The 10729-nt window shown below is 34.0% G+C and overlaps 1 long non-coding RNA gene across 1 annotated transcript; it reads right to left on the minus strand.

The window, feature by feature from the left end:
• Window positions 1–7004: 7004 nt before the first annotated feature.
• Window positions 7005–10725, minus strand: LOC119079557. Its single transcript, XR_005088183.1, has 2 exons — window positions 7573–10725; window positions 7005–7515 (listed from the first exon to the last, which is right to left on the minus strand). It is a non-coding gene; the product is annotated as an uncharacterized LOC119079557 (long non-coding RNA).
• Window positions 10726–10729: the final 4 nt, after the last annotated feature.

Here is a 10729-nt window from a genome sequence, read left to right on the forward strand (position 1 = left end):
TCATAAACTTACAGGGGTCGTTCTTGTCCTTATTTCCTTATTTTTCCTACTTTTCGAGAATTGTCCTTATTTTGTCCTTACTGTACTAATTGTCCTTATTTTCTGTTTGAATTTTTATGATTGTTTTTGTTCACAGAACAGAATCAAAAAATAGATAAAAGTATGAGTAGCTCTAAATAATTTTATTTTCTTTAATTTTCCAACGCAACATCTGTATGGAAAAATCAAAATGTGATTTAAAAAAAAGTTAGGCACCCTATAACTGAAACAAAAAATTGTAAAGAAAAAATCAAGCTAAACGCAAAAACCATAATAGTAGGGCTCACTAGCTGCATTTTGGTGCATTTTGGTATAAAAACGTGAATTTTTTACGATTGATAAATATGCATTTGGGGATTCCAAAACGATTAGGAGACTTTGAAAAAGTGACCTCTAGCGCCATCTACATCCGGTTGAAGTTTTCGATGCAGAGGTAACTTTGATGAATTTCTGTGTAGCTGCAATCGAAGCAACGCAGGTGATATTGGTCTCAAACGAAAGCTAAGGGTTCAAAGTTTTTTTTAGTGCAAAAAAATTTCACGAATTTTCCGATTTTCCCGTAGTTTTACCGAATTTTCATAAAAATGATATTTTAAAACTGAGGTGAAACTTAAGTAATTTTTAAAATTGATTCAGAAAAGTTTTTTTTCTTCGCTATTATCGTTGCACATTCAGTTTCCAAACTTTTGACGATGAAAAAGTTTTTGGATGTTCCGCAGCAGTGGTAACTAGTTTCAGTTTTCATCGAAAATTTGATCCCTTTTGCATGGCGAATTTTTTTCGTAAATTCGACTAGTTAGTACTGGGAATGCTAGGCATGATCTAAAAACAAAATAAAACCAGTTTTTCGATTTTTAAAAAAATATTAAGTTTCCGAAATCTGCTAAAATCTGTAAATTTTCCTCCTTCGGCGAACTTTGACAGACCCTAAAAAATGCATAAACGTTTCAAACAGCACAAGATTACTTATAATGCTATGCTGGGACCCTCAGCTTTCAAACGATACCAAACACTCTACCTCCGGATCAAAGGATGTATGCCTTGTGATGTGAGATATGTGGTTGGACCCGATTTCAAGCAAATTTCGAAATATATGAGAGGTAAGTGGAAAAGCTGCAAAAATCATTTTTAAAAGGATATTGATTAGAAAACGGAAGTTGTCAAAAGCTGACTCACCCAAAATAATTAAAATCATTTTTGTTTTGCCTTTTCCACTTACCTCTCATATATTTCGAAATTTGCTTGAAATCGGGTCCAAACACATATCTCACATCACAGGTCATACATCCTTTGATCCGGTTGTGGAGGGTTTGGTGTCGTTTGAAAGCTGAGGGTCCAAGCATAGCATTATAAGTAATCTTGTGCTGTTTCAAACGTTTATGGATTTTTTAGGGTCTGTCAAAGTTCGCCGAAGGAGGAAAATTTACAGATTTTAGCAGATTTCGGAAACTTATTATTTTTTTTAAATCGAAAAACTGGTTTTATTTTGTTTTTAGATCATGCCTAGCATTTCCAGTACTAGTCTCATTAAATTTACGAAAAAAAATTTCGCCGAAAAAAATTCGTCATGCAAAAGGGATCAAATTTTCGATGAAAACTGAAACTAGTTACCACTGCTGCGGAACATCCAAAAACTTTTTCATCGTTAAAAGTTTGGAAACTGAATGTGCAACGATAATAGCGAAGAAAAAAAACTTTTCTGAATCAATTTTAAAAATTACTTAAGTTTCACCTCAGTTTTAAAATATCATTTTTATGAAAATTCGGTAAAACTACGGACAAATCGGAAAATTCGTGAAATTTTTTTGCACTAAAAAAAACTTTGAACCCTTAGCTTTCGTTTGAGACCAATATCACCTGCGTAGCTTCGATTCCCGCTACACAGAAATTCATCAAAGTTACCTCTGCATCGAAAACTTCAACCGGATGTAGATGGCGCTAGAGGTCACTTTTTCAAAGTCTCCTAATTGTTTTTGATTCCCCAAATCTACATTTATCAATGGTAGAAAATTCACGCTTTTATACCAAAATGCACCAAAAAATGTATTTTGTTCAACTAGTCAGCCCTACTATAAGGTAAGCGGGGGTATAGCTGACCGTGCAGGTGTACCTGACCAGCTACATTATTTATCAGTTTTGGAAAATAATTACAAATGAACGTTATAATTAATCTTTAGAGCCTAAAGATTAATTTTTTCATGAAAATAATGCGATTATTATGTTTACTTATTTGATACAACCATAAAATGAAACCAGTGCACCATCTCAGTACAAAGTTGCACATTTCTTAAGAAAATCGTAAGATCGGTATGGTCTAATTTAAGGTTTTTATTGACAAAAGAATTATTAATAGACAAAGTTTTGGTGTTTTTAGGTAGTAAATAGTTCGACAATTAATATTATTAACATAAATAGCGTCTAAAAGTTAATATTTGATTAATTACATGGTGGTCAAAACATTGCATCAAAAATATGCCATGTTTGTGTAGTTGACCGCACCAAATTCCGTACATTTTTCTTGATGTGACAAATTCACCTTCCATGTGCATTGTTGTGTACAAAATGATGTGATTAAAATTCGTTGATATTTTGTGTTTTTATGAGTTTTTATCATTGAAATTGGTTAATATCAGTGAATTAAGAGTGAAAATGTGTCGAATAATGCGAAATTATTGCGAAAAATGTCTTAATTTTGTAGCGGTCAACTACTGCAACAAGACTGGTCAGGCATACAAACATCCGTTTTTTAGTGGTCAGCTACTGCATCGAAAACAGTGCTTCAGTAAAATCAGTTTTTTACAATAAAAATTAATTAATTGTCAATATTTCTGATATTCTACGGAATGGGAACAGATCAAATTAAATTCTGACGAAGGGAAAACTTAGCTTCATCGAAATCATCCTGAGATACTGATGACCAAAGTTGAAAAATTGCTTAGACGGTCAGCTACTACCTCGCTTACCTTACAACTTTCTTTCGCAAATAAAATACTTCTTTCAAGCGAAATTGCTCTTATTTTCAGTTCAAAATTGTCCTTAGAATGTCCTCATTTTTGCATTTAAATTGTCCTTATTTCCTTATAAGGACGAATCGAATTTCAGTACGAGCCCTGAAACTTTCACGAAAAATTTCGAGTTACCCGAACGCGACCTGGTCCACTCCGAAAATTTCAGGTTCCGGTCGAACTCGAAATCGAAAATTTCAGACTGAAGTTCGAACCTGAAATCTTCGTTCAAGTTCAAGTCGAAATTAGGTTCAGGTTCCAGTTAGACTAAGCCCATTACGTTCCTAGTATTAGTAGGACATTCTATATTTTTGACGTTACGCTTTGGCAATGGATCATTAGAGTACATATAATGAGTGGTGTTCCTTGGTCAAGATTAGAATTTCTGTCCCAATCTGCTGTAGAGAAAAACTGAATGTCAATTTTCAATGCTCAATTTATTAATTTCACGCTGAAGGAATACGAATTTCTCTAAATTTATTAGATATCTTACTATGCCTCAATTGAGTTGACTTTGTCCACATTTCCGACGATGTATGTGAAACGTAATTCACGTAGATTCTCCATCCGAGATAGAGCTTCAAAGACCTGATGTAGAACACCATGTGACGAATTTTTTCACTGCTTCGACAATCATGTTTTTTAAATTTTAGGGGCTTCCATTGCACCATGGGACCGAATTTGTGTACCATTGCTACAAGAATTCTAACCACTACCAATTGCAACTCCAACCAGTTTTTAGCTATTCTGTCTGTAGGCTGGATGAGCTATGTTCCACTGTCACCGACGGTACGAGCGGAAATCAAAAAAATTTTGTGGAACCTTGTTCACGGCTCCCCGAGCTGACTTATATTAAAAGTGCATCCAAATGCTCAATTAAAATCAATTCAATTGCACCGTGGATTATAAAAGATATTTTTCATGGTTTAACTTTCAATGGTGTATTTCCTTCGCTTTATCGTCGGGATTTATAATTATCAGCCAATCAGAAATCACAATTTATTTTGATGAAATAAGGCTTAATGGCCTGACGCCAATCGATAAGTTTATTTTTAAAAGATAAACCGAAGATATAACAATTGCTTTTGACAATTCAGTTTGTGAGAAGCTATTAGAACACCAATTTTAAATGTTGAAATTCTTAACAATAATAATCGTACTTCTGCAAATATCGACTTGGATGGGTGAATTGCAAGGTAATTTTATTTAAAAACTTATAAGATCGAATAGCGGCCACCGTTTCCTTGCCCTGACTCCGAAATCAGTCTTTTTTTAAAAAAAAAAAAACGTTGAAAGAGTTTCAGCCCCAATTTCGAAACCCACAAATCTTCGGATGTACGAGGACTCCAGGACAAAAAATGTCAGAATTTGATAAAATCCGTCAAGATCTAATAGTTGGGAAGAGGAGGAAGCAGTAGGTATGAAACTTTTATCTAGCAAGAGGAGTCTAAAATCTTTCGGATAATAATTATTTGTCTGATACTGCTCTCATCTGTAGCTCCTCAATATGCCAGCAACCAAAGCTGCGCAACAAATTTCCGTAAAATTCTTTAAAAAGTTCCTTGAAATTTCAAAACTCTGCAATCAAACTATTGCCCTACACCACAACCGCAAACTAACGGGCGGCCATGATAAAAGACTGTAAGAGGCAATTGTTTCCGAAAACAACGACTAATAACGGTTTATGCCTCCCAACATAGATAGCACTCTCTCCTAATATGAATTTTATTTCGAATATTTCTTATAGATGCCATGCCATCTACGCCAATGCGAAATAAGGAATTCGTTTTGGGAATTTTCTTCAGGGTATATAAGGAGCCAAGTCTGTCACACGGCAGTTTTTATTTATTTTTAAACCTCAGGCTAATAGAGCGACGCAGTTTTGTCGATTCTATGGAATGCAATTGGCGAGCATTGACTCTCAGTCGGAGCATAACGCTGTTGTGGGCTTAATTACAGACTAAAGTAACTAAAATTTTGAACTTGCTGGTGGGATCGATTAACATGTAACATTCATTTTCGGGATGAGAAATGAAAGATTTTGGATATCAGGAAATGACCTTGCGTCCGAAGGTAACTTCTTTTGGATGGCAAACGGTCAACCATTAACGTATACGAATTGGTTTAGTGGTGAACCGAACCATATTGGCATTGAACGTTGTGGAATAGGAACGCTGCAACAAATCCAATTATGTGGAACAATTTTTTTTTGCACCAGTGAGCTATTTTTCATCTGCGAAAAATTTGTTTAGAAAAAAGAGCGAAGATCAAAAAACCAAAAAACAAACGAGCCACATATATGTAGTGTCAAATCGTCAAGTATTTTTGCGGAACTACAATATACTGTAGAACTATGACAGGTTTTATAGCACATACGGGATGTCTTTCCTTTCCGGAAATAAGTGGATGATTGTGTACGTGAAACTATTGTTATGAATGCCAGTGAGTTGTGCATTATATATATCAGTACAATTATAGGTGGTCATGGAGTCATATAATCCCCTCTGTTATGAACAGGGGATTTAATTGAGTTAGTTGAAGACCAATAAATAACTTGTAAGAGCGTAAGTGTAAGACACGTTGGACGGGTATCGAGGAGTTTCGCGCCAGCGTCATTCACAAATGATTCACAAAATCAATTTTCCCTTTTACAAAATGCCATAAAATGACACATTTTGAATGATACCGGCGCGAAATTCTTAGCAGCCGTTTGGTTTGCCGTAGAAAAATGGATCCATTTTTTTATTTTTCTATGGCAAACCAAACACCTACCTAATACAATTTATCGAAGGGCGAATTCAGTTGCCGTCTATAATTTGGTTCTGTAAATTTAAATTGCGTAATTCAGTTGAGATTTTGGATGAAACTGAACAGAACTTAAAAAAATTGTGGTCAGCCTAAATATTTGTGATGGCACAAATATTTGTGTTAAAACAAAAACTGAACGAATTTCAAAAAATATTGTGATAGCGCAGGCTAGGAACAGGTCAAGTTTACCTGAACCTGACCTGAAAATACCTGAACCTGTTTCGACCTGAACCTGATTCAATCAACTTTGACCTGACCTGATTTTACCTGAAACCTGATTAGAAGTATCAGGTCTGACCTGACCTGAAACCTGACAGGTTGGCCTGCAAATTTGTATGAAAAAATCAGGTCAACCTGAAACCTGACCTGACAGGTTTCATAAATTCAGGTTCATATCAGGTCAGGTTTCTTCATAAATTAAAACCTGACCTGACCTGAAGTTTCAGGTCAGTCACTTTTTTGACTACAGTCGACCTCGGTCGACCGATTCCTAGCCTTATTTGTGCCACCACAAAATTTGTCAACACAAAAATTGTCACTATCTTAAACGGGGTAACAATCGCCTGATCTCACCGTCTGAAAACCTGTATCAAAACAGAGTGCCCGATTTTTTTATGTATTTTTTTTTTAATGAAAGGGATAAATGGGTCCTTACTACCTTAGTCCACTCTTCGTCCTGGCTGTAAAGTTCGCTTTGGTTGGAATTTTCCATTTTGTCAGTAAGTTACAAATAACTGTTCCCCCCGAAAGTGAGGTGAATTTCAGAATTTTTCGATTTCATTTAAAGTTTTTTTTTAAGTTTTTCTGAATTTTTGAAATCAAGTGGAAATATTGGAATTTCGAGTGAAATTTTTGAAATGTCGAAGAGGAAATTTAATTGAGTAGGATTGAATACTTGGCTTACCTTGACTTCGCTTCAATATAATTTCCTTAAGTTTTATTTGTATTTTTGATTTGACATTATCACTTATGGAACCACTGAGTTTCTGGAATTTTTGGAAATTGAAGTTACTGAAATTAAACAGTGGTTTGTTTGTTTCCCCCTGCGCTATGAATCAATCGTCCAAGCCAGATGATATACACATAACGATACACAAGAAAGGAAAACAATCAAACCGTAACATGATTTAATTTTTATTTTTCCATCGCCTATTGATATAATGTCTTATAAAATAGAACTAAAAACATAGTTAGGATTGAAGTTGATTCAATTTTTAGCTGTATCTGCTACCTATATCGATACCAAAAATTAAATCTTTCAATCTTTTACATGAAGAGAGAATAGCTATATCGATCACAATGTAATTTATAATATAGTATAGAGATGAATGTGTATGTATAATCTATATATGGATGTAGGTACCTCAATAAAAATCAATATGCTTTTTCGGTTCGTTTATTATCATTTTTTTTTCTTTTTTAAATATTCAATTCATTGCGAAAAGTCTTAAAGTTACACACAATAATATATTATCATTTAATTCCAAAGGAATGTACATAAATATCTCTCAGACTTAACTTGTTCGACAATACTTTTTTCCCGTTCAATTTTATATCGGAACGGTTGTGTGTGGTTGCATAATATCGGGAACGGTTGAATAAGCACATATCGAACACACATACACCTTTTTCCTATGGCTTTCAGTTTATCGTTTTTAACTTCCTATCAAGAGATTTAAAAGTTTAGAAAATATTCCCGAACATGACACATGCATAATACCATTGCCGGCATTGTAGCAAACTTTTCGACCGATATCATTTTATTTTTAGGTAAAATATTATTTTTGTTGTTGTTGTGTTGAAACTTTGCGGCGTTTTTATTCAATGCCCCACAACCATCATCCTCCGGTGAATGGAAAACATTTTCCATCTAAGTTGTTCTGTTTTCCATCAGAAGATTATAAATATTTATCTACGTGTTTGGGAGGTATACTGACTGACACAAATGTTCTGTGTGTAGTATTGTGAAGCACGAATGTAAAGAAACTTTTTTCGTTCATTAAACGTTTAGTTGCCGATCAGAAATCTTATGAAACTCGAATGAGAGTAACGAGATTTAATGGAATATTTTTTCCATTGTCAGAAGACATTGTCTAGTGCAACATTTTAATTGAAAAACGTTTAAATTAAATGATTTTGTTAAAAGTAAGGTAAGATTTTTTTCTTTGCAGGAAGAACTATCGTAAAGTTATTTTGCAAACTTGTCTGATGTGAAGTAGAGTGCACTTCAACGATAAGTTCTTTTTTGTATAAATAAGCATAGGCAGATACAATACTGAAACTTTCTCTACCAATTTTGTTTTCTAACTTCATGAAGCGTCATAGCACTGCTGTTAGCATTAACACTCGTACTTCAAACGTCAAAGTATACCCTCGATACATTCATACATTCAAACATGTACAATTGTATACATTGAGTGTTTTTACTTACAATGCTTGACTCCTAGCCGCAATGATGCAGTGGTGATTTCATCTGCCTACTAATATTTTCGATTTTAATGCTAGGAGAAGTGCTATGGAAGGATATAAATTTATGAAGAGTCTAAACTACTGAAGGTTCAGTATTCCTTAAGGAAATTAACTCTTCTCAAGAAATTGAACTTCTCGATGGTTAACTTTGAAGCTCTGAACTCCAAGGGTGTGACATCGTCACGAATCTAAACGTCTCCAAAGTCTACACTTGACAAGATTCTAAATTCCTCATAAAATTTTCTTCTCTAGATCCTTTCCTTTTTCTTTCTAACAGATGTCACTCGCCGAGTATATAACTTCTCGTGGACTACGCTCGTCAACAAAAAAATTAAGTTACCTCGACTACAATGTTTCATTGAATATCAGTTTGTTCCAATGATAACTAATTTGTGTGGTGAGCAATGATGAAATGCAAATGAACCTGAATGAGAGCGCCTATTATGAAATTATCGCTTCTACAATTGTATGCTAATTCGATCCGATTTATTCCACATAAAATATCAACACTACAGAACGTAGCGCTTGTATAGAATATATTGTAATGTCGATATTTATCACATATCGAATTTATATAACTAATTGGACTGCAATTGATAGAATTGATACAGAACACTTTTTGACAGTATCCACATCGTGTGCATCATTCGGAGCTGAGTAAGCCCATGAAAAAATGGGCCAAAAATGAACGGAGAATTCAAAAGATTATCTTCATCGGACTTGACTACCTTTCTTGTAACACCGGTTAAAACAAATTGTGAGTCAAACTCCTTACAACTAACAGTTCGATTCACTCACTCAATTACATCGTTTAGCATGTTTGGAAAATGTGAATTGAAACCTGTGGAGAGTTTCTCTCTACAGGTAGCTATGTTATTTACTGCTTTGATGGAATCACGTAACTATCAGATATAACACGTGCAGAAACATGAGAGTAATTCGTTTATGTTAATAACTTTGATTGCACATTATGTATATCGTTATCGCACCTATAAGGTGACTTAGTCGTTCGTCCCATGAGTCAAATCTTACCAAATTCCACAATTTGGTAAAGCGTTGGTCGTCATGACAGCTCTGATTGTTTCATTTAATGCTTCCGAATCTGTTGGCCATAGACGAAACACCAAGCATAGCGATAGAAAAAAGAGAGTAGTCAGTCACGACAATGTACCATGTAATTTCACAATTTTACACTATTTTAAGGTCATGGTCATGCGATTAGAATAAAAATTCATCTATTTGACATAGGCAGTATTCTATTACTATGCTAGGTGCTTTGTCACTGATCATACTAAAAACGATAAACCGACTTTTTTATTCCATTTCCCATCGAATGTTATAGTCTAAGTCTCTAAGTGTGTACTTCTTATTGATATTTTGACTGTGTTTTTGATTATATCATTTAAATATTTTGTTTTTGGTTTTATTTTTCACAATTTTTTTTTAGTTTGAAGAATTGAATTACTCTAGCCTAATTCAGGATTTTCAAAGATGATATCTGGTAACTTTATTATAATATATACGGATAAATATAGACAGACATCTATAAAAAGGTGTAGTAATTTTCATTTTTTTTATACAAATGGCTCTAAACTATAATATTGATAGTAAAATCTTGATATTGACTAGTTAGTATTTTGGTAAAAGTTTAGTCAAATTTAAGTAAATATAACCATCAGTTCTACAGTATATTATTGTAATCATTAAAAATACAAATCTGAAGCCGTTTGTCACATCTTTTTTTTTATTAATTTTATCATTAACAAACCCTGTTCTATTTAAGAAAAAGAAAAGAAAATTAAGATTCAGAATAGGTCCAGTTCAGGTTATGCAGAATTAACTCAATCGCCTCCTAGAGACCTAGACAATAGATCAAGGCCTTTTTTCTTAAAAAGGGTTTCTAAGATTTTCCGAAAATTTTATAGAATAGAATAGTCGTACATATATTGTTCGTTCATTCATAAGTTTATCAACAATCTATGAACAATAGGTGTCAGGCTAATGGTACACGTCCGCAACCTTATCTATAATTTGCAGAAAATTGTAGAACTTTTGGCTATACAATATCACAAACCTCCGCTATCGCTTCGGTTTATGATGTAGAAATTAGTTTGATCTGTCGTCGATGTCAGTGGCTTTCCATTGCACACTTCAGTGATACATTGCTGTATTGACGGTTAAGCTGAGTTGACCTGTGTAGAGATTTAAAGCCTGATTAACAGAGCAATGCGAAATTGTCAGATGCAAAATTTTCTACCATGACAAGAACCTATACCCTCTCAAGCAACCTACCTAACATGAATTACGGTGGTAAAAAGGCAACGTATACTTTGCATTTTACATGTAAAATTAGAAATTAGTCAACAGTGTATGATTCCACAAACAAAGAAATAAGAAGGTCTTTTGAC

The sequence above is a fragment of the Bradysia coprophila genome, unplaced genomic scaffold (genome assembly GCF_014529535.1).
Source record: "Bradysia coprophila strain Holo2 unplaced genomic scaffold, BU_Bcop_v1 contig_324, whole genome shotgun sequence".
Classification (NCBI taxonomy): domain Eukaryota; kingdom Metazoa; phylum Arthropoda; class Insecta; order Diptera; family Sciaridae; genus Bradysia; species Bradysia coprophila.